Genomic DNA, 26,407 nt, shown 5'->3' on the forward strand with positions numbered 1-26,407 from the left:
CCACTGAATTGAAGTCCCCTCCCACTATCAACAACCCCATGGGTATTGTCAAAAAGATTCTGCACATGTCTCGAAAGGTGTCCACCTGAAGGGCCGGGGGGACATATATTGACAAGAAGGTAACAGTTCTTCCCTCCCACAGCCCCGAAACGCCAATGTATCTGCCTCTAGTATCCTCCCAAGTGGCCTGCATAGTCAACGGGAAGAAATTCCTGACCAATATCCCTACCCCTCTAGATCCTGTGGTGAAACCGGCATGTGCAACCAGTTTGTACCCACCCTTATGCAGCGCCATACAACGGTTACCAACCAGGTGGGTCTCTTGCAGCAACACAACATCTGGGGAGTGTCTCCTGGTCAACTGAAAGACCATCCCCCTCTTTATCTTGTCCCCAGCCCATTCACATTCCAGCTGAGCGTGGCTATCCCCAGCCCTGACTTACTAGAAGACATGGAATTGGTACATCATTTCCTCGACACCCAATGCCAAAAATAACCCAAAATAAAAACCAAACTTCAATCCTGCTATGCATTGTAAATTCAAAATTACTGAAAAATCCCGCAGTCTCCCGCCTCCCCAACTCCTGCCCCACCTCCCCCCACCCTGCACCCCTGCCTAAAGCTTGCGCTCATCCCCACCCAGTAGTGTGCCTGTCGCCCCAACCTACTCTACAACTAACTAAACGTAGAAATGGAGGAGGGCCTAGGAACAACCCTCGCTTCTCCCCCCCCCATGCTGCCCGGATATAATCAATTCCCCAAAATGATCACTTTGGATTAGCAGCATCAGAGAAGCAGTGCCCCCCAGCCCTCCCCGTGTCACACTCACGATACATTAGTCCCGTTTCGGACCCGTGCCCCATTACTATTGTTCGTGCACCTCCTCTCGGGATTGACCCTCAGTTTCTGTCGCATATGCGCTGTCCAACCAGTCCGCCGCCACTTCAGGATTGTCGAAAAACCAAGATTTCCCATTATGCTCCACTCTGAGGCGGGACGGGAACATCATTCCATATCTCATTCCCTAATCCCGTAGTCACTGTTTTACCGCTAGAAAGCTCTGCCTCTGTTTTTGCACCGCTTTTGTGAAGTCCGGAAAAAAGGAGAGGGTCGCATTTTCAATTCGCAGTGGAGGCCCCACTCGGGCCGCCTGAAGTATGGCATCTCTCTCACGGAAGTTGAGGACCCTATCAATCATAGGTCGGGGGGTGCCCCGGGTCTGGCCCGGCCGCCGTGGACCCTATGAGCTCTCTCAACTGTGAAGAAGTTACTGAGGCCCTTCGGTTGTAGATGTTTAAGTACCAAATCCTCAATAAACAGGTCAGGCGTCTGTCCCTCCAACTTTTCGGGCACTCCCAGGATTCGAACATTATTCCGCCTTGCCCTTCCTTCAAACTCATCCAGTTTAAGATCCGCAAGAGTCCTCGAGGCCTTAAGATCACGTACCTCCTGCTGCAGTTGATTGACGTCATCAATGAGGCTGGTCGCTTTAACCTCCAGCGACTTTACTTTCGCACCAGTCTTCGTGAGATCCGGTCTAATCAGCCCCGTCTCTATGGTAACAGTGTCAAGCTTGGTATCCAGGGCTTACATTTTCTGGCCCAGGGAAGTCTTGACTCCCGTTATAGCTGCCATAAGATCTTTGAGAATTGGCTCAGTCACTGCCAGTGCGTCATCCTCACACCCCCCTTGCACCCTTTTGGCCTCCACTGGGGAACCCTTCGGGAAGGTGTAACGTTCTAGTCTATTAGACCGGACGTTTCTAGACCCTTTAGTGTTCCGGGACAAAGTTTTGTCTGGGTCCGTTTTAGTCGCCATTTTACACCTTGATTACCACCAACGCCCCAGCTCCAGACGATCTCGTGCAGCGTGCCCTTTACCTCGAGCCCTCCGGGGGCAGACCCGCCAAGACTCCACCTGGCAGTCCACTGTCAGTGTGTCCCCTCTGGACCCGGCCGCTACCTCGCCGACAGAAGCCCTGTTCAATCTTCCGGGAACCCACCACCACACAGTCAAGAGTTACCGACTGTTGTGGGCCAGCAAGTAGGCACTACGCGACCACTGAGTACACTACTCCTATGGGCCCTCCAAACTATCTACGCCTTGGCCGGTCCCAGTCCCCCTGCTGTGGTTTCTGGGTATACTGAGGGTTATTTAGGTGCCCCTCGATGTGTCCTGGGTCACTCTTGCTGCTCCCAGGTCCTCCCAGGATCACAGGTCCTGTTGTCACATGCCCCCTCAGTGAGGGGGGCGCCTCCCAGGGCCCCCAGTACAAATGGGTGCCACAACGCAAATCTCTGCCACTCCTGCAGGAATCCCCGACTTCAGGAGTGTCCCATGTATGTGTTCTCCAGTTTGTAGTGCTTCGGGCCCTGGGACAGTCATTCGGGGGGAAGCCTCCAGCTTCCCCTACTAGAATCTTTGGCTACACCAAGGTGAAATGATTGGCCCCAACCACGGGCCTCCCCTGCATCGGGGTCAGGCACCCCGTGTTCAGCCGGCCGGTCCAATACCCGGCTCCCATGGGTGCGACCGCGCAGCCCGCAGCGCTTGGCTCCCGCTGGGCCGCACAATGTTTATTTGGCCGATGTTCGGGCGGGGCCGGGTCCACAGCGCCCTCCGGCCTCGCTGTTGTTGCACTCCTAGACGGATCGCCTACTACTCGAGGCCCCGGTCTGAGCGCCAGACAAGGCCCCAGCCTTTCAGATGACGCCTCTCCGTCACCGAGCCTTGGAGGAGGGCCGTTCCTTCACCGGAGGACACCACTTCCCTTTGCATACACGGGGGTAGGGCTGGGGGACCAGGATCATGACAGGATGTGGCAGCGGGCGAGAGGGATCGGCGGAGCGGACCGTCTAAGCGGCTATCTTAGTCCCCGGCTCGGCTCCTCCCCTCGTAGAAGGATTTAAAAGTGTTCAGATTATCTTTCTGTTTTGTATGTGTACGACCACTGATATCCTTGATGGACAAAATAACATTCTGGTTCTGTTTGTGCTTTAGATATGAGGTGAGTAATTTGCCCGCCTTATTGGCTTCATAAAGATTAAGAGCTTTAAATTTGTTTACCCATGCACCCACCCGTTCGCTTAGAATTTTATTGTATTCATATTACTTTTGCGTTAGTGACGTGAGGTTAGAATTATCTTTTAAAGAAATGGCATGAGAGAACGCCAAGGATTTGATTTCAAGTTCTAATCTACCTAATTTGATATTAATCTTTTTATTTCTTTTTGTTTTAATTTCAATAATTATTCCCCTAACAGTAGATTTCAAAGCATCCCATAGGGTATTAACATTAGTCTCAGTAGTGTCATTATGCATGAGATATTCTATAATTGCTTCCTCAATTTTCTTGTTGTCCTCAGGGTCTGATAAGACATCATTATTGAAACGCCACCTTTTTGGTGAAGGTTCATTATGACTGCCCGCCAGTTTAACACTAATGCATGAATGATCCGATACTAGCTTAGGGAATATATCTGAGTGTTCAATTAAATGCGTGACTGAGCCTGAAATAAGAACGTAATCAATTCTGGTATACGAATTGTGTGGAGCAGAATAAAAAGTATAGCCTCTGGAATCCGGGTGTTGAAGGCGCCAGGCATCTTTGAGATTAAACTTAGAGCATATAGTGTGAACTATGGCATGCGATCTGTTGGGGTGGTATGTGCAGTTGGATTGTCTGTCTATTATTGGATCTAGCGGAATGTTAAAGTCTCCACCAACTATGATAAGGTCCTCCTGAGGAAGATCCTCTATAGTTTTTGATATGCCTTCCCAAAAGTCTGGATCATCTCTGTGTTGGGGCCATATATATTCACCACATGTATGAGATGTTCTCCTTTCCTTAGGTGGGTAACCAAAAATCTACCATCACTGTCATGAGTTTGTGATCCTAGCGAAATATTAGCTGTTTTAGCTATCAGGTTTTCACCCTGTTCCTTTTATGATCCACCAGTGAGCAAGTAATTTGTGCAATCCAATTATGCTTAATGAAAGTAGCATCCTCCTTAGATAATTTTGTTTCTCGTAATAAAATAATGTCACCTTTGGTTTTAACTAAACAATCAAATATTTTTCGGTGTTTATCTGGGTTATTAAGCCCTTTAACATTTAATGATATGATATTGATCTCTTCTGCTAAATTTCATTTTTCATTTTCATTTATAATCTTTATTTCGGCCCAATCGAGCCATAAAAGATACATAAAAACAAATGTTACAAAGATAATTTATACTCTTACAGGTAGCACAGAAGGCATTAGGAAATCGTAACATTAAAAATCTAATTTAAATAGGCTAAAAAGGCATCTGGTTAAGAACACATGGAATCATACATTTAAAGCAATTTGTAATAATTTCCTATAACAAAAGTACTTTTAAAATCTAAAATATATGGACATAATAGCAGCAACAATTTGTAAGCGATTACAACACACTTCAATCACTGGTTTCAGTATAGATTTAAGTACTTACATCACAAATTTCATTATAAATCCAAACCCACTTTTTTGCGCAAAAAGCTTTTTGCCAATAAAAATCTACTGACACCAAAAACTATCACCTGTCTGGTGTCGGTCTTAAGGATCCTTTCCACTTCCTTATAGGAGCGCACACCCAAAATTTGACAAACAGGTGTGATCCATCTTTTCCTATGTACCTCATAAAAAGGGCAGAAAAACAGGATATGAGCTTCATCTTCTTTTGTGTGACTCCTGTATAAAGTGCATAAATCACAGGTCTTTTCGTTACACAAACTTGTCCACCTAGCAACAGTCTGATTTGTTTTCAAGGTACCATACCTTAGCTTCATAAACAAAGTTTTAGCCAAAGGCGGTTGAACCTCATCTAAAAACTGTATCTTTAAATACAAGGAAGCTATTTGTCAAGGTTCCACCTGTTTGATCATTGGAGATACTACTATAAATATATGCCCAAAATGCAGTTTTAAGTAATTTTTTCGAGTCTTGGGTCAATATTGACAGTTCCTCCCAAAACTGTGTCAGGCCAATTCTTTTTAACCATGTGCGCACGTGTTTTAGCCAAACGTTTGTAGTGTTACAATCTATTCTCATTTTTTCCTGAAGACCATTTTTATAATCGTCTAACTCTGGTGTACACCAGAGTCTCACCCACAAGGATAACGGTCGCAGGATGGCATAATGGTCAGTGCGCTTCATATTTAGGTCTAGCATTACAGGTAATAAGGGAGTACTAGTTGGCAGTCTCAAGAGAGCCCTAAAAACTTGTTTTCACTTGTTGCGAAAACATTCTTACACATGGCCCACCATATTTCTGCCCCATATAATGCCGCAGACTGGGCCTTAAACTGAAAAACCTCTAGTGCCGGAGATACTGCCTTGCTAACACTCTCTCCATGTTTTTTTCACAATAGGCAATATATTCTGTTTTAGTAACATTTTACTTTTTTCTAATTGGGTTTTCCACATTAGCTTAGATCCAATGAAACTCCCAGGTATGTAAAATTCTGTACAGCTTCTATTTTTTCGTTATTTAGCATTAAGTTACCCCTAAAAGTTTTATGGGGATTTATGGCCATGTATTTGGTCTTATTAGTATTAATTTCAAGGCCCTTCCTATTGCAATATAGTTGGAATAAGTTTAAGAGAGATTGCAGTCCTCTAGGGGGTTGAAATATCAATATGGTGTCATCTGCGAATAAAAGGGCAGAAACCCTTTGTCCATTCAATTTCGGGATATCATTATTACAACCCTCCAGGTAAGATGGAATGTCATTAACAAACAGTGAAAAAAATGTGGGGGCCAGCACGCATCCTTGGCGTACTCCCCTCTTGATTAGTATAGCTTGAGTTAATTCACCGTTTGGGCCCCATCTCACTCTGGTATAGTTATTTTCATGCAGCCTTATAATCTGGTGCAGAATACAATCAGGGAGCCCTAAGGAATGCAGGGACTCCCATAATATTTCACGGGGTATGAGATCAAAGGCTGCCCTATGATCCACGAATGCCACATACAAGTGTCCCTTCCTTAAACTAACGTATTTCCAACAAAGGCAACAGAATCTGAAAACCTGGTCTACAGTACTTATTCTCGATCTAAAACCCGCTTGAAACATCGTGAGAATAGAATTTCATCAATCCATATATTCATACGAGCTAAAATATGCCTTGCATAAATTTTTTGTAAAATATCCATTAAACTAATGGGACGATAATTCCCTGGGTTACTCCTATCGCCCTTCTTAAAAATTAGTACGATTTCCGCCCCTCTCCAGCTATCCAGCAAATCCTCACCTGCCGTTAAAGTATTACATAAGTAATTGATATAAGGTGCCCACACATTAATTTCATGCTTGTAGAGATCACCCGGAACCTTGTCAAATCCGGGTGCTTTTCCATTTTTAACTGCATTAATAGCTGCCACTGTTTCTTCCAATTTGGAACGCTGTCAATTAACAAAGGTGTATCCTTATCCAAAACCCCAATATTGTCAGGTGCCCTATATAATTGGGTGAAATGTTCAACCCAAGTCAATTCGTCGAGAAAAATATCTTTAACCACTCCTCCTGTACGGTTCCCCTTTGCCACCAGTCTCCAGAACCCCACTTGGTCCTTATTCTTGGCTGCCATGAACAAATCTGTCCAACTTCCCTCGTCCCAGTTTGACCTTGCCTTCTCTTGTACTTTCTTATAGTCTCTTCTAGCCTTCTTGATCTCAGTAGAGTCCTTCATTTTAATTGCTTTTAATAATCTGGCCTTGCCATTTCGGCAATCCTTGTAATACCAAGGTTTCTTATTTGCCATGTTTTTTATATTTTTAGTTACTTTTCTTGGCATTCTTGTTACCAGTGATACTAATGATTCAAACAACCCATTGTGTAAATTTACAAAGGCATTCCCTTCAAATGGTGTGCTCAAATGCCTAGCAATTGTTTCCGACAGTAAGCTATAGATTTCTGCTAACACCTCGCCATGTTCTAACATATGGGCCCATTTTAATGAACGACGATTGTTAGTAGCTATTACAATATCATTACTTACATTGGCTGAGTCAACTACTTCGTTATTGTCCATGATTGTATTAGACAATAAACTACTGGAAACTAACAATTCGAGCGGATAATGATCGCTCTCTATCCTAGGTAAGATCTCTAGGTATTGTACATGAGTCCAGATATCAAGGGAGGCCATGACAAAGTCAATTTTGCTTTGGCAATTATTCCTATTAAAAGTGGGGACTTTTAGTGAGTCTGATGGTAATCTTCCATTGCATGCCCTCAGTCCATGGGTAGCTGTTAACCTCATGATTTGGACAGCTAGCGCAGTGCAAGGGACCGGATTGGTGTTGTTAACCATGGGGATGTTTTTGGCACTATCTTCGTCCTCAAAAATATCGCCAAGCCCTATGATAGGCTCGAAATTACAATTCAGATTGCCACCTAGTAGTATGCTTGGTCTCTCATTCAAACAATTTAAGAATGAGTCCAGCATTTCAATTATCGGTGACTCTTTGGATAGGGGGCCTGGTCTGTTATACACATTGAATAGGTATAGCACCCTTCCTTCCTTTGTGTTTATCCGTATCCCGAGTATATCTAGTGAGTTAATATTTAATACTGTTATTCTAATCTCAAGGGTTACTTTCACCCATATTACAAGCCCCCCCGAGGGTGTACCTCTAGTAGATGGAACTGCATCCACATTGAATGTTTTGTACCCCACTCTATGTGGGATTTTTAACGCCCAGGTTTCCTGTAAAAGACAAATATCGCTCGTTTCGATGTACTCGTTCCATTCCGGGTCACTAGTATTTTTCCTGAGCCCCGCTATATTCCATGAAATAAGCTTTATTCCTGGGATATTATTACCACACATAACTATGGGGGATTCATCTGGCAGAATATTGGTGAGACTCCAATTATTGTCTATCAGAGCTACTTAGTCACCCACGTTCAATACCGTTTTTCCAGTAGCCAGCCCATTCGCATCCATATATATCTAACAGTCCGTTAACACTTTGGTCTGTGATACAATTTCTAAGCCCACCTTTGCCCCCTAATTTCTATTGATGTCGATGAGATCTCTATTCCATCCACCAAACCCATTGACGAGTTCAGTCAATCAACTGCTTCCAGGAATGAAAGTTCCTGGAACCTATTCAAGGTTTGGTAGGGGAAAGGAATTGTCACATTGGCGGGATACTTCTTCTTCATCCGGTCTATAGAAGAACCCCAAGGGGAGGGCATGGATGTTAGTTTTCTGTGTCGGAATCTCCTCCTGTACTCTTAGGAGATTGCGAACTGTGTGGGGACGCCTGAAGTTTACAACTATACAATCGTCTTTCCTATGGTACCCCATCCATCCCACCCTACATACCATTATAATTTCATTCATTTTATATGGCCTAAATGTTTTATGCTTTTGAAGTCAGTCTACCACCTTGTTTCTTAGGTTTGCCCATGTTTCAATTTGGTCCTTCCTTAAGGCCGGAATGCCAGTTAATATTAAAACATATGGACATACAGCTGGAGGTAGATGTAGTATATCATGGTTAGGGATCAAATGAGTTTTGTTTGCAGTAGGTATTAGTCCCCTAGTCTTACTGGTTTCAGCGTGGCCTATTCTTTTAGCAACGTGTTCTACCCTTCTGTCATTTGGGCAAATGATCTTAAGTTGGGATTCGTCTTTTCTTCTGGGGTAGGATCTTCCCTCCACCATACCAGTGTTAGTCATAGGGTCTGATCTACATTGGATGATTGTAATTCCATCGGGGCTCACATCCTTGCCTTTATCAATACAATCCCTATACTCTGAGAGTAGTTTAGCCCCTTCTTCGGTATTAACTCTCCCTTTCTCAATCATGATATCAAGTCTATGTATAGCCTGATTAATTTCAACAATTTTATCATCTAGTTCCTTCAATTTAACACCCAGAAAATAATTTATTCGAGACTGGATAGAGTCTAAAGTGGTCTTAAAGATATCTGCAACAGTATCTTCTACGGTCTCAACCATTCTATCAATTTGGTTGGAATGCATGTAACTATCAAATTCAGTTTGTGTTCCAAAGGATTTACATGGTGCCCCCATACGTTCTTGAATATAACCAGAGGGGGGAGAGAGAGAGCAAGTGGATTCAGTCTCCCTTGGCAATATGATTAAACAAAGTAGAATCCACTCAGAAGGTGGCAGTGGTCCCTAAAGTGATGGGGAACACACAGTGTTGTTTAAATGCCCCTCACACACCAACAGGCCCCTTGGTGTCATACTTCATCATCGGGGCCTTCGCATCCCTCTACGGGATGCGGCGTGCTACGACTGACGGCTACGTAGGAGCACTTAGTAGTGAACTATGTGAGGGTGTGTGTTTTAGGGAGAGAATGTGAGTGAGGTGAGGTGAAAAAAGTGAGTTAAAAAATACCTGGCACGTAGGAAAACAATTATTTATTATGTCCTCGGCTGGTATTATTAAAAAGGTGCAGAGTGAGGTTGATAATATACGTACTAGGGTATATCAACCACTTCAAAGTGTCAACATGTTTCGGAGCGCAGGGACTCCTTCTTCAGGACGAGGATATGCACGTTATCCTCACCTTACTCACATGAAATGTTAAAGTGTTACATACAAAAATAAATGTGTAATGTACCTAACAGTGTTTATGTATAGGTAAGTTCAGTTGGGCCCAATTGGCGTTGTAGAGAACCTGTGGAAAAAAGACATAATAAACATAATAGTCGGATGTCCAGGAACTTAGGGAAGAAAATACTTTCCTAGTCAAATGAGGGTAAATGACAGAACCAAAAAAGGGGTTCTGAGACCCTGTAAAAAAGACATTTAAAAGGACATACAGACAAAAACACAGACATACATCTAAATTGTTGTCTCCCTGGTATGGATAAAGAGAGAGAGAGTGATTAAATGAAGGCTTACTTATTTTTCAAAGTCTGATAACCTCATGAGCCTATGCGTGGTATTGGGGGGATCCTCCCTCACTGCCAAGTAAAGCAACCTAAAGGATATTCAAGGGTAGGTTTTAGGTCGTTTATAGGAGAGATCAGCAGAAAGTACAAGGTAACAGATGCACAAAGCGCATCCTAATTCGTGTGACCCCACTCACGGTTACTGCATGGTTTATTCGCCTGCCTTCCCCTCAACGCTGCTCCGGTGAAGTGAGAGGTTGGATTAGCGATTTTCTATTTATACTCTTGGCTCGGTAATTAGTGGAGGAAGATTGGTTAATAATCCTCGGAAGTATGCCCAAATTCGGCAATAGTTACCCCACCGGATCCGGTGTTGCGCGATCGGCGGGGTGTGGTGCTGTAAGGGTCTGCGCCTGCGTAAGGAAGTAGCGTAGGTAGAGCTGCGCATGCGTGAACTGAAATCATCACGCGCATGCGCTTAGGTTTGATACTAGGATGGCGCGCATGGGCAGTACTGAGAGGCGATAGCTTTTACCGACTCTGGATCCAAAAATGATAACAATTAATAATCGAGCACTAGTTAATGCGAGTGTGAAGGAGAGGGGAAAAGCGCATAGGATAAATATAGCGCTAATACTATGAGAAGTGTATTATGGCTAACAGGAAAAGACCGGATCCCATCAATGTAAAAGGGAGAGGTAAACAATAAAGTTATGCCAAGTCTTATTTGGTGTGTTCAGTAAATAAACCACACCGTAAACACCTATTATCAGATGGCATTCAGATGATCAGCGTAATTGGCTCTAAACATATTGGAATATTGGCAGAGTTTCTGGTTAACAGAAAAAGAAACAGGATTTCAGTAATGTCTTAGGGAGATATGTAAACAGTAAGGTTATGCCAAGTTTCATTGGGTGTGCCCTGTTCATTCATCACACCATGTATACAGATCATAAGATGGTATTTAGGTGTTCAGCATAGATGGCTCCACGGAATTGAGTCATTGAGCCCTGAGGTGTCGGTCCCGAGGCGGAACACCCACCGTTGCTCTTTTTCCAATAGCCCTGTCTCTGCGGGTAGCTGCTCGATCACTGTCCACTGTAACTCATTGGCACAATGCTGATGTTCCAGGAAGTGGGCTGACATTTTCGTGGTTGACTTCTTGCATCTAATGTTGCTTTTGTGCTCATTAATCCTTATCTTAACTTGTCTCGTTGTCATTCCCACATACTCCTTTTTGCAGGGACATGTGATTAAGTACACTACATTCTTGCTGTTGCAGTTAGTAAATGTACGTTGTTCCCAGCTAGTACCATTAGTAAAGGTAAGAGTCCGGCTCTTCCTGGTGAGATGACAGCTGTTACAATTGCCACACGGGTGGTGGCCCTGTATCCCTTGTAGTCTTGTTTGTTCCACTCTGTGTGGAGGAGGTCTTGTATGGACGAGCATGTCTTTTAGATTCCTACCACGTCTGTGGGCAAACAGTGGTTTCTCAAGGGACAGTGTGCCACTTGTGAGTATACGCCAATGTCTGTTGACCAGTTTGGCCACTTGGTTGGTTACTGGGCTATACGTGGTGACACATACTGTTCTACTCATTTGGTCATCTTTCTTGGGTCTGTCTTCCAAGAGAGCTTCGCGATTATTGTTCCTGGCTCTCTTCATAGCCTTACGGATCACAGGGTTGGGGTATTTTCTTTGTCTCAGTTTGGTGCAGAGATCCTTAGCCTGACTTTTATATTTTGCCAGGTCACTGCAGTTCCGGCGTAGGCGGAGGAACTGCCCGTATGGTAGATTCTCCCTCAGGTGACGAGGATGGAAACTGTCAAACCTGAGGAGGCAGTTCCTGGCCGTGGGTTTAAAATGGGTCTCGGTTTTGAGGAAGCCTGCTTCATGATAGATACTGAGATCTAAAAAAAACATAGTGCTGTTTGACATTTGGTGAGTGAATTTAAGGAAAGTGTTCTGGTTGTTAAGCCATTGCATGAACTCAGAGATTGAACTTTCATCCCCCTCCCAGATCACCAGAATATCGTCAATATATCGTCGCCATGTATTGATCCTCCCCCTAAAGGGGTTACTGGGGTGAAGGATCTTGGAAGATTCCAGGTGATGGACGTAAAGTCCCGCCAGACTAGGGGCAAATGTGCTCCCCATGCTGGTTCCATGGCGTTGCCTAAACAGGGTACCTTCGTATTCAAAAAAGTTTTTCGTGAGAGCTAGCGAGATACACTCCATGACTACACCACGAGGGGTTTGGTATTTCCAATGGGTGGAGTGGAGTACTTCCTCGATGATCAGAAGTGTCTCATCATGTGGGAGGCTCGTGTAGGGGCTCTCCACATCAAGGCTCAGAAGCATTTGTGAGTCAGGATTGAAAGGATGGTTCTGTAATAGTTGCAGCACCGCTTTTGTATCTACTGGCTCTGTGTGCCCTTTGTATAACACCCCTGATCATCCAGATTCCCCAGTTTTTTTAGTATTCCGTTTTCCTTGTGTGGTGTTTTTTTGATTTTTTTTAATTGTCACTGGGCCCCCCTGTCTTAGCCCTCGGAGTCTTGTTGCTATAGATGGTGATAATTGCTCTCTCTCGCCAGGCTGTAGATTGACAATGGGGGTGCCGTTTACTGGAATACTATCTAATATAGGGGACGTCGATGTGGTGCGGTTATTCAATGACATTTGCAACAGGACTGGTGAATTTGGCTGGGCAGATTCCTGCTATGTCGGGAGTTTAGATGGATCTAGTGATAATCTTCGTTCCGCAAGAGCAATTTCGTGGGATATAATGGATTTGGCTCTTAAAATAAAATTGTCCAGGGTTCCCGCTATACATTTTTGCTTACTCATGATGGCATGTTAAGTTAGAACCCCCCCCCCGTTACCTAAAGCAAAAACTGAAAATATTTTTCAAATATATACTAACGGGAAAAATTCACTATACCCAATTAAAAACCAACTGTACAACACTTAAGTGAATCGTTTCAGTAACAGTCCCTCAGTTACACTAGTTTTGATAACTCAGCAAGGAAATGTACCCCCTCCATTCTTTATCACCTATAGTACTTCGTTATGTGGTCAATTAGCTGTATAACCAAAGCCGTAGGGCCAATTCCATAAGCACTTGTATAGTTCGCCCTGGCACTCCTAAATAAATCAAATACAAATCAAGAGTTGAAGTAATTGGGAGCAAGTTCAAACAAATGCTAAAACATATACATCATACTCTATGAACATCTATAGTTGGATATGGATGCGTTATCCAAGGGGGCTGGCCCAGCCCAGCCTCCTTCGGCCTGGGACGGCCGCAGACAGCCCCACCCTTGTCCTGGGCTTCTACCAGCGCGCTCCCACGTGCGAACCGTGCAGCAGATGCCACAAGACGTTTTTATGGCGGCTGTGGGCGGTAGTGGGCGGGCAGCAGAACAAAGGGCTCCTGGGACTGATAGTCCAAGTCTGTCGGGAACTCCTCTCCCCCAGTAAGCGCAGCACCAACAGCAAAGGGACTTCAAGCCGCAAGAAGTTTTTATGGCGGCTGTGGGCGATAGTGGGCGGGCAGCAGAACAAAGGGCTCCTGGGACTGATAGTCCAAGTCCGTCGGGAACTCCTCTCCCCCGGTAAGCGCAGCACCAACAGCAAAGGGACTTCAAGCCGCGAGATGTTTTTATGGCGGCTGTGGGCGGTAGTGGGCGGGCAGCAGAACAAATGGCTCCTGGGACTGATAGTCCAAGTCCGTCGGGAACTCCTCTCCCCCGGTAAGCGCAGCACCAACAGCAAAGGGACTTCAAGCAGCGAAGCAGCACCCGCACAGCGGGTGCCGCACAAAGTTTTTATGACGGCTGTGGGCGGTAGTGGGCGGGCAGCAGAACAAAGGGCTCCTGGGACTGATATTCCAAGTCTATCGGGAACTCCTCTCCCCGGTAAGCGCAGCACCAACAGCAAAGGGACTTCAAGCAGCGAAGCGGCACCCGCTCCCCTTGCTCACTTTGCCACTGGATTCAAGCAAGCCAGGCTGAAGACGGCTGAAATGCCAGAAACCGGTCCTCGGAAGCTTGTTTCCGGTCCAGGGAAGGCATGGCTTGGCAGTTCGGGCTGGACTGTTCCCATGAGGCACAGGGTCAGACTGATTTGCATATGGCCATGTCTGAACTGGGGTGGCAGAGTGGGCTAAAGAACGGTGATGGATTAAGCCCAGTGTTTGATTGGTTCAGATGCTCCGTCCATCACCAACCCCTTTTGTACCACTTAGTTCGCCATAAGTTGGCAGGGTATGCGCAGACATGAGTCCCTTGCTCACTTTGCCACTGGATTCAAGCAAGCCGGGCTGAAGATGGCTGAAATGCCAGAAACCGGTCCTCGGAAGCTTGGTTCCGGTCCAGGGAAGGCATGGCTTGGCAGTTTGGGCTGGACTGTTCCCATAAGGCACAGGGTCAGACTGATTTGCATATGGCATGTCTGAACTGGGGTGGCAGAGTGGGCTAATGAACGGTGATGGATTAAACCCGAATCTGTTGACTGGGTGTGAGTGTTTGATTGGTTCAGATGCTCCGTCCATCACCACCCCCTTTTGTATCGGAAGAAGTTTATGGCGGCTGTGGGTGGTAGTGGGCGGGCAGCAGAACAAAGGGCTCCTGGGACTGATAGTCCAAGTCCAACGGGAACTCCTCTCCCCCGGTAAGCGCAGCACCAACAGCAAAGAGACTTCAAGCAGCTAAGCGGCACCCTAGGTTGCATAACCTAGGTTGTGCCATCATACATACAATGGGAGAAGTGCCCCTTTCTGGGGCCCTCAGTACTGGCCTATTGAGCTCGGAACACCTCCCTCTCCTGCTGGATGTGTAAAGAGCCTCGGAGTCTTGATTGATTCCGGGCTCACTCTCAAGGCACAAGTGAGCGCAGTAACATCTTCCTGCATGTTCCAGCTCTACAGGATACGGAAAGTCGCTCACCTTCTATCGCCTGAAGCCTTGCTGCAAGTCCTAATAGCCCTGGTGATGTCCCGGTTGGACTTTTCTAATTCTATCTACTACGGTCTCCCTAAATCTCAGCTGTCTAGGCTACAGATCGTTCAAAATCAGGCTGCTCGACTTGTCTTCAAAATCCCTAAATGGCAGTCGGCCAAACCCCTACTACGCCACCTTCACTGGCTACCAGTGAACGAAAGAATCACTTTCAAGGTCCACTGCCTGGTCTTCAAAGCCCTCACAGGTCCCGCCCCTGCTTTTCTTAAATCTCTAATCACCTCTTACTGCCCTTCTCGCACTCTGAGGTCCACCCACCTCCAGCTCCTCGTCGTCCCCCGCTTCAAACTCTCTAGATCGGGTGGCCGCAGCTTCTCTTGTCTAGCCCCCAAGCTGTGGAACTCCCTCCCTCTCTCACTCAAGTCATCTTGCTCCCTTCTTTCTTTCAGGAAATCCCTAAAAACACTACTCTTCCCCCACTAAATTTTTTACTTCTCTTTCCTCCTCTTTTCTTTATCCGATTAGCGCCAGGAAACCCATGGTGACAGTGCGCTCAAGAAATTTGTTATAACATAACATAACATATAACAATGGAGAACTGCGTGAACTAAACACATGATAAAATTGAAGACAGATGGTACTATGTCTCAAGTACACGTTAGATGCATCACAATCAGTTACATTGTCTAGCTTCAATATAAATACATCAAAAACAATCATGAACGAAGTAACACATAAATACTCTTGTTTAAGCAAAGCAAAATATTTCCAAAAGACCTCTTGTGTAGTAGAGTCATGGTGATCCCTCATCAATAACAATAAATACAAAACAGAAGACAGAAGAAAAGGAAAAAAAAAACAGTGGGGAATCCCAAAATAACACATCACACCCAATGAAATTCCACAACTCATGGGGTTCCCCTCCCAACCTCCCTACACCCTCCGTCCTCCCCCTGTCCCTGCATACCTCGAATGTAGGAGGTGCGACAGCAGGTGTGTCGAACTGTCGAACGGAGCGTTTCATCATTCTACCTGATATAAGTTTCCAGAGAACATCTTCTAGAGCAAACGGATTATATGATATAAATAAGCAATATCATGAGACAAATATTCTCAACCTTCTTAAACCTATTTGAAAACAGTGAACAAAGGAAAACGGCCACTCCCTATATTAAGAAGAGTTATCAGTGTAATTGGAACCCAGCTTCAAAACTCTTAATTTTCACTTGGTATGAGAAAGAGTGATCAGTAATTTGAAACAATTAGTGTAATCACCCATAAAGTGCCACCAAGGATCAAAACATATACACAATAATAAGTAGAGACATGTATACATCACGACTTTCTCTTATTAGAAGAGGACTGGGAAGAATCCATGTCTTGAGTGGATGGGCCTTCTAGAAAGTTTGATAAGTCCGTAGGGTCCGAGAAGTAGTGCTGACGGCCATTAACCATGATTCGGAATTTAGTCGGCCCTACAAAAGAAAACTGAATACCTTTGTCTCTTAGCTTATCTCATAGGATGAGGAAGCCCCTTCTAGAATCCACAGTAGGTTTAGAGTATCCTGCGTGAAAATTATTTTGTGGCCATTCCAAATAATCTGTTGACTCCTGCGGGCATAATTGAGGATAGCTACAGTGTATTGAAATCTCAGTGATCTACAGATGATAGGGCGGGTTGTTTGCCTTGAAGTAGATTGAAAAGTTGGAGTTTTATGCTCCCGGTCAAGTTCTAAAGGGTTTGAAAATTTCAAGCCAGTGAACTGGGGTATCCAGTCTTCAAGAAAAGCTATACATGATCCCGCATCATGCTCCGAGTATTCCGGAATACCTAGAATTCTAATGTTGCCCCTCTTGTTTCTGTCTTCAAGTTCGGCGGATTGTTTTTTAAGGTTGGTTGTCAGATCCCTAAGTGACTTCAGCTCTTTGCAGGTCTTGAATGAAACCTCCTCCACATCACTAAATCTTTGTTCTGCTGACACAATTTTTGAGTTAACTGTACTCATGACTGCTCGGATAGCTGTTAGCTTTACCTGCTTTGCATCTGTATTCTGGTGGATTTAGCAAGATCATGAACGTCTGCTAATTCTTTTAGAATCAATCCATTGTACTATTAATGTCTGCTTTGGCCTTAATGGGAGAATCAGATGGTGCAGGGTCACCCTTGTTTCTTTTGAACTGAATTTTAGATTCTTTTACTGCCATTGTAGCGTACTTGCTAGGATGAATTGTAGATTACACTTGCCCTTACACTCAATGGTAATAATGGAAGAGGCGTTATACTTAAGCAGAGCACTAATTTATTTACCAGGACCATAACGCAACTTGACCACAGTTATTGAACACACGTAAATGTCTAGAGCAAAAACAGATGATAGGACCAAAGCATTTGACTGATGAAATGTGCTGGCAGAGCAGTGGTGAAAAGTATATAATATTAACTGATATTTGCATTATATTGAAGAATCACCAACCAATTGCTGTGGTAAATGAACTGATGAAATAATGAGCAGAAATGGCATTCCAAAGCAACTCACCCTGTAGAGCAGAAGATGGAAGCCTGAAGAGGGAATAACAAGCCTCTATCCTGCAAGGCTAAATCAGGACAACACTCTACACAAACCTTAATTGCTGATCATCTTCTGCACACATATGAAGCCTTAAACTTTGGTTAACGCTGCACTTGAGTTTGTGGCCACTAGCTATGAAGTCGCTGGTTGTAAACAATAACCGGGAGTCAAAGGGATGAGCCCTCATCGTAGTAGTGACATCGGTACGCCTCTGCCCACAACCTCCCCCAACCAAATGATACACAGACAAGCACGTTGGGATGAAGAAGTTGCAGGTTTATTTGTAGTACAAATAACAGAATGGGTTAACTGACAGGGACCCCCTAAAACCCCACAACCCCTTGTTGCAGGGCGCCTGAAGTTGAGCCAAAGAAGCGGACACCGGCCGCCATAGCCTGATGTGGTATTTGGGAGGAAATCCTCCCACCGGCAGACATAACGTCCACCCACCCCACCCTCCGGGCAAGGGAGAGTCAACTCACACCTTCTCCATCCAGGCGGGGTGTTATCGGCAAGCCCCCGGTTGCTCAGGCTTACAACCGCCCTAAGGACTAACGGGGTGCCGTCGAAAGCAAGTCCCCAAGAAGGGCCCCTTGGATTATGTATTACTCAGCACGGTGCGATTCGCACTGGGGCTTCAGGTCCTGTTCCTGCGCCTGTCCTGTGTGGGGATCGCCTTGTAACTCCTCCACAGCCCTGGGCGTGGCACCCGCTGCGCCCAGAGCCCCCACTACCTAGCCCTTAGCCCTCCTCTATCTGCATCCGGCTGTTTCTAACACTTCGCCTAGGTCTAATAGGAAAATTGCCATGCCTACTTTAGACAAATGTACCCCGTCTGATTCCCAGCAGCCAATAGATTTAGCGTGAAGCAAGCCGTGCCTGATGAAACCCACCCCTCGCAGTACACTGAGCTTGCGCATCGCTGCGTTTACGCGCCTACGTGTGACCTCTAGCGCCTCCTGCTATGTTGCCCCATGCCAGATAGGTCTTGGAGTTATTTCAGACCATATTATGTTGCATTTTCCCAGTTCGCCGCTCATTATGCTCAAGTCTTTCCTCATTGCGTCTAACAGTCGCCTCTTGCCTAATGTTACCAGGTCGTTTCCCCCTAGGTGCACCACTAAGATGTTTGGCGTTCGCCTATTTTCTTTACATAACCTACGCAGCGTCGCTAAAAGTGACGCCCAATGCATCCCGGGGAAGCCGAACCAAGATATATTAGTGTTGGTGAAGCCGTGCTTCCAGGTGTTAGCATTCACCCATCTCGCCAGTCTGGTGACATAAGAGTGCCCCAACACCCATACCTCTGTTCCTGCAATGAAACACAATAGGTTGCAAGATTATAGTTTATTAAAACACTTCAAAGCACTGCAACGTAATACAACCACCAGGATGTGGCAACTCAAATTTGTAACACACATTGTATCTTACACTGCCACCTAAGCATGGCCTACATATTTATTCCTCTTTTATTTACACGTTGTCCACCCTAGTTCTGCTAACGGGGCGTATTACACTCAATGGTCTCACATATCTTTTGTAGCAGTTGGAATCCCACCGACCTACTTTCCTAATCGCCTCTGCTGGGAGACCTTCCCTGAAGGCGGTGGTGGCCGCACCTATCCTGAAAGAGTGGGAGCTGAACTTGGCCCCATTCGCTGTGTAGCCTGCTAAGAATAGGCACCCTTGCATCACATGGTCCACCTGATACTTTGTGACCGGGGAGCCGCCTGGATGTATCAGTAGCAGCCCTTCCGTGTGTGGCCGGCGAGGCAGGAAGGCAGCCAGCAAGGCCACCGGGCAGTAGCTGTCGTTGCCCAGGCGCTGTAATGAAATGCTCCTACCCTTGCATGCCTGGTCTGTTTTTGAGGATTGTAAGAAAATCTCTGATTCCGTTGTCAATCGAACGTCCTTCATCAACAGCGCCTTAGAGTTCATCTCTTTTTTGGAGCGGGCTACCAATTCACCTATCCTAAATGCTCCAAAAAATGCTAGGCTGAATGTCACAGCGAAGAGGGCTGCTTCGTAAGCAGAGTGGGTGACCGATGGAAGAGCGTCTAGCATGTTCTTTAATGTCTCGTAGTCTATGGGGGCCCTTTGGTCGGTTTGTTTGGGCATCACTCTTGCCCATACTTTGAGTGCCGTCCTGGTTGTGAATAATGTGGTGGGGTCCTTCTGACCTAGCAGCCGGGCATGGTGCCCGATAGCCGACAGATGACCGGTTATCCACGAGTGGCTCTTCCCCTCATCTTTTGCCCAAACCATGAATGCCTGCACACTCTCAACCTGTCTTGCGGCTTCCTCCTCCCAAGGTCCCATTATTTCGCAAAATGTCTTTACACAAGTCTGATATCTTCTCATGGTCCGGGGTGCCAGGGACATCTCGCCTAGTTCTCTAATGCGCTGCGCCACCGCAGCAGGTGCCAGAGCTGAGCCGGGAAAGGTGTCATCTCTTCCCTCGCTCTCGGCCAGGCATCTCGAAACCGCTGCCAATGAAAACGTGAAAGTGCGTCAGCAGTCGTATTCTGGATTCCTGGGATGTGCCTAGCCCTGCATTCCATGTTATTGTACAGGCATACTTTGACAAGTTCCCTAAGTAAGCATAGCACAAGTGCGCAAGAGGCCGACTGTGTGTTGATGGCCTGGACCACCGCCATGTTGTCGGACCACAGGACCACCCTCTTTGCAGTTAACATGGAAGGCCAGAGGTGGAAGGCCACTACAATTGGGAAGAGTTCCAATACCGTTATGTTGGCAGTTATCTTTTTCTTTCTCCATGCATTTGGCCACTCCGCTGCGCACCACTTTCTGTCGAGGATCGCGCCGAAACCATCCCTGCCTGATGCGTCAGTAAACAACGTCAGCTCCTGGCTGCTGGACCAGGGGTCCCTCCAAATCACAGAGCCATTAAACTGTTCAAGGAAATCCCCCCACAGCTTCAGGTCTTCTTTGACCCCCAAACTCAGCCTCACTTGATGGTGTCTGCGCTTTATCTTTGCTGCTGTCCTGGCTAACCTGCGCGCAAAAGCTCTACCTGCTGGAATCACTTTTGTGGCGAAGCTTAGTCTTCCATGAAGGCTTTGTATATCATCCAGTGACACCTTATCTTGACCCAGTACCGTTTTGATCTGAGCTGCCAGTTCGGTGACTTTGTCTGCTGGAAGCCTGGCCTCCCCAGCTTCCGTGTCAATTTCTACGCCTAGGAAAACTAAAACCTGCGCTGGGCCCACCGTCTTTCCCGGAGCTAATGGCACTCCCAGGTGTTTTGTTATTTTTTGAAATTTCGCCAGCGCCTCCGCGCATTCTGGTGTTTCTGCTCTACCTACAAAGAGGAAGTCATCCAAATAATGCGTCACACTTTTAACCCCTTCCACCTCCTGTAGCACCCATTGTAGGAAGGTGCTGAAAGCCTCAAAGAATGCGCACGAGATGGAGCAACCCATGGGCATGCACTTGTCATAGTAATAATCATTGCCCAGCCTAAAACCCAGCAAGTTTTGGCTGCTGGGATGCACTGGCAGGAGGCGGAAAGCTGACTCAATGTCAGCTTTCGCCAGCCAGGCCCCCTTACCCGCTCTGCGTACGAGGTCCAGTGCCACATCGAATGAACAGTAAGAGACTGAGCACACCCCTTCCTCTAAGTTGTGATTGACCGATTCTCCTTTGGGATAGGACAAGTGGTGTATCAGCCTGAATGCCCCGGGCTCTTTTTTGGGTACTATCCCTAGGGGGGATACAATGAAGTTTTCGAGCGGTGGCTGTGAAAATGGGCCAGCAACCCTCCCCAGCTCCAGTTCCTTAACAACCTTTGCTCTTACCACCTCCGAGTTGTCCCTAGCTGATTTCAAGTTCTCAGCGTCACGTGCCACAGGCACCCCTATGTATGGAATGACAAAACCTTATGTAAACCCTCCCAAGAGCAGTCTCCCATCCAATCTATTGGGATATTTATGCAGCAAACTAGTTAGTCTGTCCAGTTTTATCGGTGATGGCCCTTTCACTGCGCCGAACCTTGACCCTGGCTGACTGGGGGGGCAGTACCCATGCCGTGTGGCGGTGGTGATGTGTTGTTAGGCAGCGTTAAAGGAGGGGTGTAAAAGGCGGGGCGTGGGGGGAGGGAGGGACTGACGAGCTCGTGTTATCTATTCTGCCAGGACCCGCCCCTCCCCCCTTGCTGACCACCTTGTTTATGTCCTTTGGGTGTCCTGCAGGTACCTGCCTGGTGCTGCTCTCCACAGTTGCTGCACGTGTGTGTAAACTTGCAGGATCTCCTCCAATGGCAGTGTCCGCTGTTAAACGATCTGCATGACCCTGCCGGAGACTTCCCGCCACCCCTTCTTTGACCCCTCCCCCTTTGGCCCCACCAAAAGGGCGGATTTTTTTGCTCTGCCTGAACTGTTGTGCTGCTCTTATCACTTGCCACTACCTGTGCATCCTGACTTTTTTTGTTTGTTGTCACGCCCTGGAGCGCCCTGGACCCCCTATGGTCCATCCACAGCTGAACTTCCTTGTGGTCCCACCGCATGTTAGGTGATCTGGACATTTTCTTCCGGAATTCCCTGTCGTAATCCAACCAACCTAAACCTCCCCACTTGTTCGCCTCATTGTGTATTAATCTCCCATATTGTACTAAAGCCGGTCCCTGGTCCCCAAACTTTTCCATGATAACAGAGGACAATATTGCAAATGCTTCCAGCCACGTGTCAATGGACTTTTCTGGCCAGGGCTGAAATTTAACTTTTTTTCGTCTTCTGTTAGGCCTGCCCTACGTACATCTGCACCTTGCTGACCTAACATAAGTAAAGAGAAAATATCGATAAACTCCTGTTTCCATATCAATTCCTTAGCTGCAAGCGGCACCTCCCAGGACAAGGAAGACCGGCCTGACAACAAAGGTGCGTCCTACACCACCTCCTCCTCATTGCTTGGCAGCGCTGGGGGAGCGGCTGGTGTTGCGGCAGGCGGCATTGCTGTGTTCGACGGAGGCGTGGGCACCGCAAGAGGAGGGGGCACAGAGGGCGATGGCACTGGTGCCGGTAGGGCTGGCTGTGCTTGGATGACAGGTGACATGTGAGGCAGTGATGCTGCCGGCAAGTTGGACAAGTCAGTGCCCTCCTGCTCCCCAAAGGGCACTCCAGATGGGCCAGGCGTTGAAGGACCATTCCCCCACACATTAGAAGGGCCTACCCCCCATTAGCGCCGGACGCCACACTTTCTCTCATCTCCTTCATAAACACTTCCATTGTGGACAAGATCTTACCAAGATCGCTTCTAGTGGCGTATTCTGCTGGTGGATGCCTGTTGTCCGGCAAGTTTGATGGACCAGGCACCTCAAGTGCTACAACAGGCAAGTTTGCAGGACCAGGTGACTCATGTATTACTGCGACCGTCGTATTTGCACCGCCCTTCTTTTTTGGCGGCGGCGGGAATTCTTTGTTCGTAGGAACCTTCACCCTTTTCGACGCTCACCTGCATCATCATCATCGAATGCTATAATGTCCTTGTTAATGCGTGGGGTCGCCGTGCTGCCCTTAAGCAAATCAGTGGCCCATGCGACGCCATTTGTTTCCACTAGTTGTAAGCAGATCGCTGCGTGAGCCGCTTGTGCATCCGAAACCAACCCTGATCCTGCTCCAGTTGTTCTCCGCTCTGACATCTTGTGTGGCCTCACTCCCTGCAAGAAAAATTGCAATGACCAACTGAGCGAATCCCCGTGAATCTGTAGACCCCGACTCATTCTAACTGCTGGCGTTCCATGTTCATTCTCATACTTACTTTGACCTAAATGGCCTCCGTTATAATTTGGACCTTCCTAATCGAATATGGTGTGGCGACGTCTGCTTAGCGGTGCGCTCCTGTATTGATTAAAATCAACATTGTTTACGTTTTGTCCCCACCCAGTGTCCCGTAAACTACACAGGGCTCTGGGGAGACCAGACCGTGAACACCGGCCTCCCGGTCCTGTCGGGGACCCTACTTTTCGTAGTTCGGCGCCCCCCCCCCCCCCCCCCCACCCCTTCTCCTCCTTATCTATGCCTTGAGTGGTGGAGCCGGGCTCTCGCTGCTTTAGTGGGTAGTCAATCTTGGTTTCCCTGAAAAGGGGGACACGCATTACATACGTAGCAAGGCGACGCAACATAGCTCAATGAATAGCGATAACGCTTATTTTTGGCACTTAACCAGTTGCACAGTTGAACATTGACCTTGTCAGTTTGAGCCAGTTTACCCAGGGCGTGCTCCTGTGGAGTGTAAGTGTATCTAGATACCCCTATAGTCTTCCCAAAAGGAGCGCTGACCCAAATCCATGAACTAATTTGAGCATGTGAACGGGGTACCCCTATAGTCTTCCCAAAAGGAGCGCTGACTCAAATCTAGTGCACCTGCTCGTGCAACAGCACGACATCTGGGATAACTTCGCACGTTCTGCCCTATACCACGCCGTGTTCCTTACCGACAACGTTTGTGCTGCGTGTGAGAGCAAATTTGACAAAAGGAGAACGGGGTACCCCTATAGTCTTCCCAAAAGGAGCGCTGACTCAATTCTAGTGCACCTGCTCGTGCAACAGCACGACATCTGGGATAACTTCGCACGTTCCGCCTTATACCACGCCGTGTTCCTTACCGACAACGTTTGTGCTGCGTGTGAGAGCGCCCCGGCCCTGTGTGTGTCGCGGCTGAGTGAGCCGACGCCACGCACGCGTTAGGCACTGCTGGGCTTGTGACCCAAGGTTGTGACGGCCTACGCTGAGTCCATGCACGTGCCTGCACACAAGCCATAACCCCGGGACAAATAGTAATCCGCTCGTGTCCATGATAACATCCCACGTTATGCCCTATACCTCACCGCGTTGCCATTCCTGCCTTCATTTTGCTGAGTGCGATGGAGCCCACCCCAGGCCGCCTGTGTGCTGTGTCTGAATTGTTCGCACCGCCCATAAATTTGCCCAAAGCGTGGTCACTCACAGCGTGTTGTTCATACCTGGGTTACTGGCATCTAAACCACTCTTGCTCGTAGCGCCGTTCGCACCGCTCAATTAAATGTGATCAAGCTAATTTAACATTGCCCAAAGCGTGGTCACTCACTAGCGTGTTGCTCCTACCCGTGTTACTGCTTGTAATCAGCTCTTGCCCGTAGCGCGGTTCGCACCGCCCTATAAAATTGATCCAGCTAACTTAAATTTGCTCAAAGCGTTGTCACTCACTAGCTCCCAAACCTGCCTGTACCGGCGTAACAAAGGGGGCGCCTGCCTGCCGAATTGCCTGTCAACCGGAGGCTCAATTTAACTACGGAAATGATTGCAACCAATGTGTGCCTGCCGGCTCCATATAACCCGGAAAGGATTGCGAGGCTCAATATAACTCGGAATTGATTGCTACCCATGTGCGCCTGCCGTCTGCCTAAGAACCGGAAATGATTGCTAACCAGGGGCGCCTGCATGAAATCCGTTATCCGGATGCTCAATACAAAGCCCGGACTACTCCCCGTGACCCGGATGCTCAATACAAAGCCCGGACTACTCAAGAAATGCCTGAACCTGAAGCAATCATTTAAAACATCCCGCTCCTTCTATCTCGAGATGTTGCTGCGCAGCATATAGCCTCCCGCCCCTTCGGCCTCAGAGCCTAGGATGCCTGTAAGCGTGTCCTGCATGCATGAGGTATGTTGGACCACAACCCGCGCTCGCCGCGGGCCTTTCGATCCGGAACAAATGCCGGTGGCGTGTCCTGCGTACCTAAAGTATGGTGAGGCACAGCACGCGCTCACCCGGGCATTGCGAGCGCCAACGAATCGAGGGGCTAGATGCGCCTCTTACAAACCCCTAGCACACAATGGACCGCCCGCCAACATCGCGGCTGGCCCCACCTATTTCGTCCCGGCTCGTGCTTTATCCACAGTCCCCTGAACCGTGAATGAATCATTTGCAGCCCGAACAACAATTGCACTTGGCTCGCTGTTTAATGCCGCCGTGTGGCTGTATGCCGGCCGGAATCTTACAGCCTAAACCCCACCCCCGCACCGGCTGTCCGTCGACATCCTTGGTGCCCCAGCCCGCACTCAGACCACGCACAACATAAATCATCGCTCGACAGTAATCCGGATCTCGAGACTCCCGCGTGGCATGGCCACGGGGCCCTGTCAACTCGGGCTGCACCCAAGGACGGGGCCCTGGAGGAGGCCTTTTGATCCTCTTACCTCGATCTGAGCTGGAAAGCGCGGGCCTCGCGTCCGTCGAAGGGGGATTGGGGTGAGAGAGGGGGGGGCTGAGGGGGCCTAAAGGACCTAGGCTGGCGAGGAGCAGCCTGTCCGACCGTCTAGTGAGTTGGGCAGCAGCAAAGAGGGCACAAGGAGGGAGGGGCACACCTATATCTTGTCCCAAGGGGGGACGGCCTTCTCCTCAGTTGGCCCGCCCACCTCCCTCCCCTGAACTGGGCGATCGGCTCCCCACGCCCTACTACGGGGTCTGCCCTCCTATGGGGTCCCCTGCAGGGACCGCGTGCATCCTGCAATCACTCAGCAATGAACCAACGTGTACTTTGATTTCCCCTGGCAGCCATCGCAACGTCAGGCAACGATCAGCTGGTGGGCGGCATAGCTGCAGGGCTTGTCACTCTCTCAAAAAGATTCCCACAATTGACCACATCATTCTCAGTAACCAAGACAGATCCTCGTTTGGTGAGACCGCATAATATATCCCTCGTAATGCTAAAATAGCAATCTCCGCACACAGTCAATCACAGCCGCCATCTTGAGGCTAGGTTACAACAAAGAAACAGTCAACAGGAAACGTAAAAACTTGGCTAAAGTTCACAAAATACATAATCTGCTGCCTGATATAGAAACCGCTGCTCAGCTGGTCTTGAAAAGTCCCAGAGTGCAGAACACACTGGATCCGCCATTTTGAGCCAACGGGACTCTGACCTTATCAAAGTTGCTGATGGTGATTATATAGTCAAACACAGACTATTTCTTA

The sequence above is a fragment of the Lissotriton helveticus genome, chromosome 6, assembly GCF_964261635.1.
Source record: "Lissotriton helveticus chromosome 6, aLisHel1.1, whole genome shotgun sequence".
NCBI lineage: Eukaryota > Metazoa > Chordata > Amphibia > Caudata > Salamandridae > Lissotriton > Lissotriton helveticus.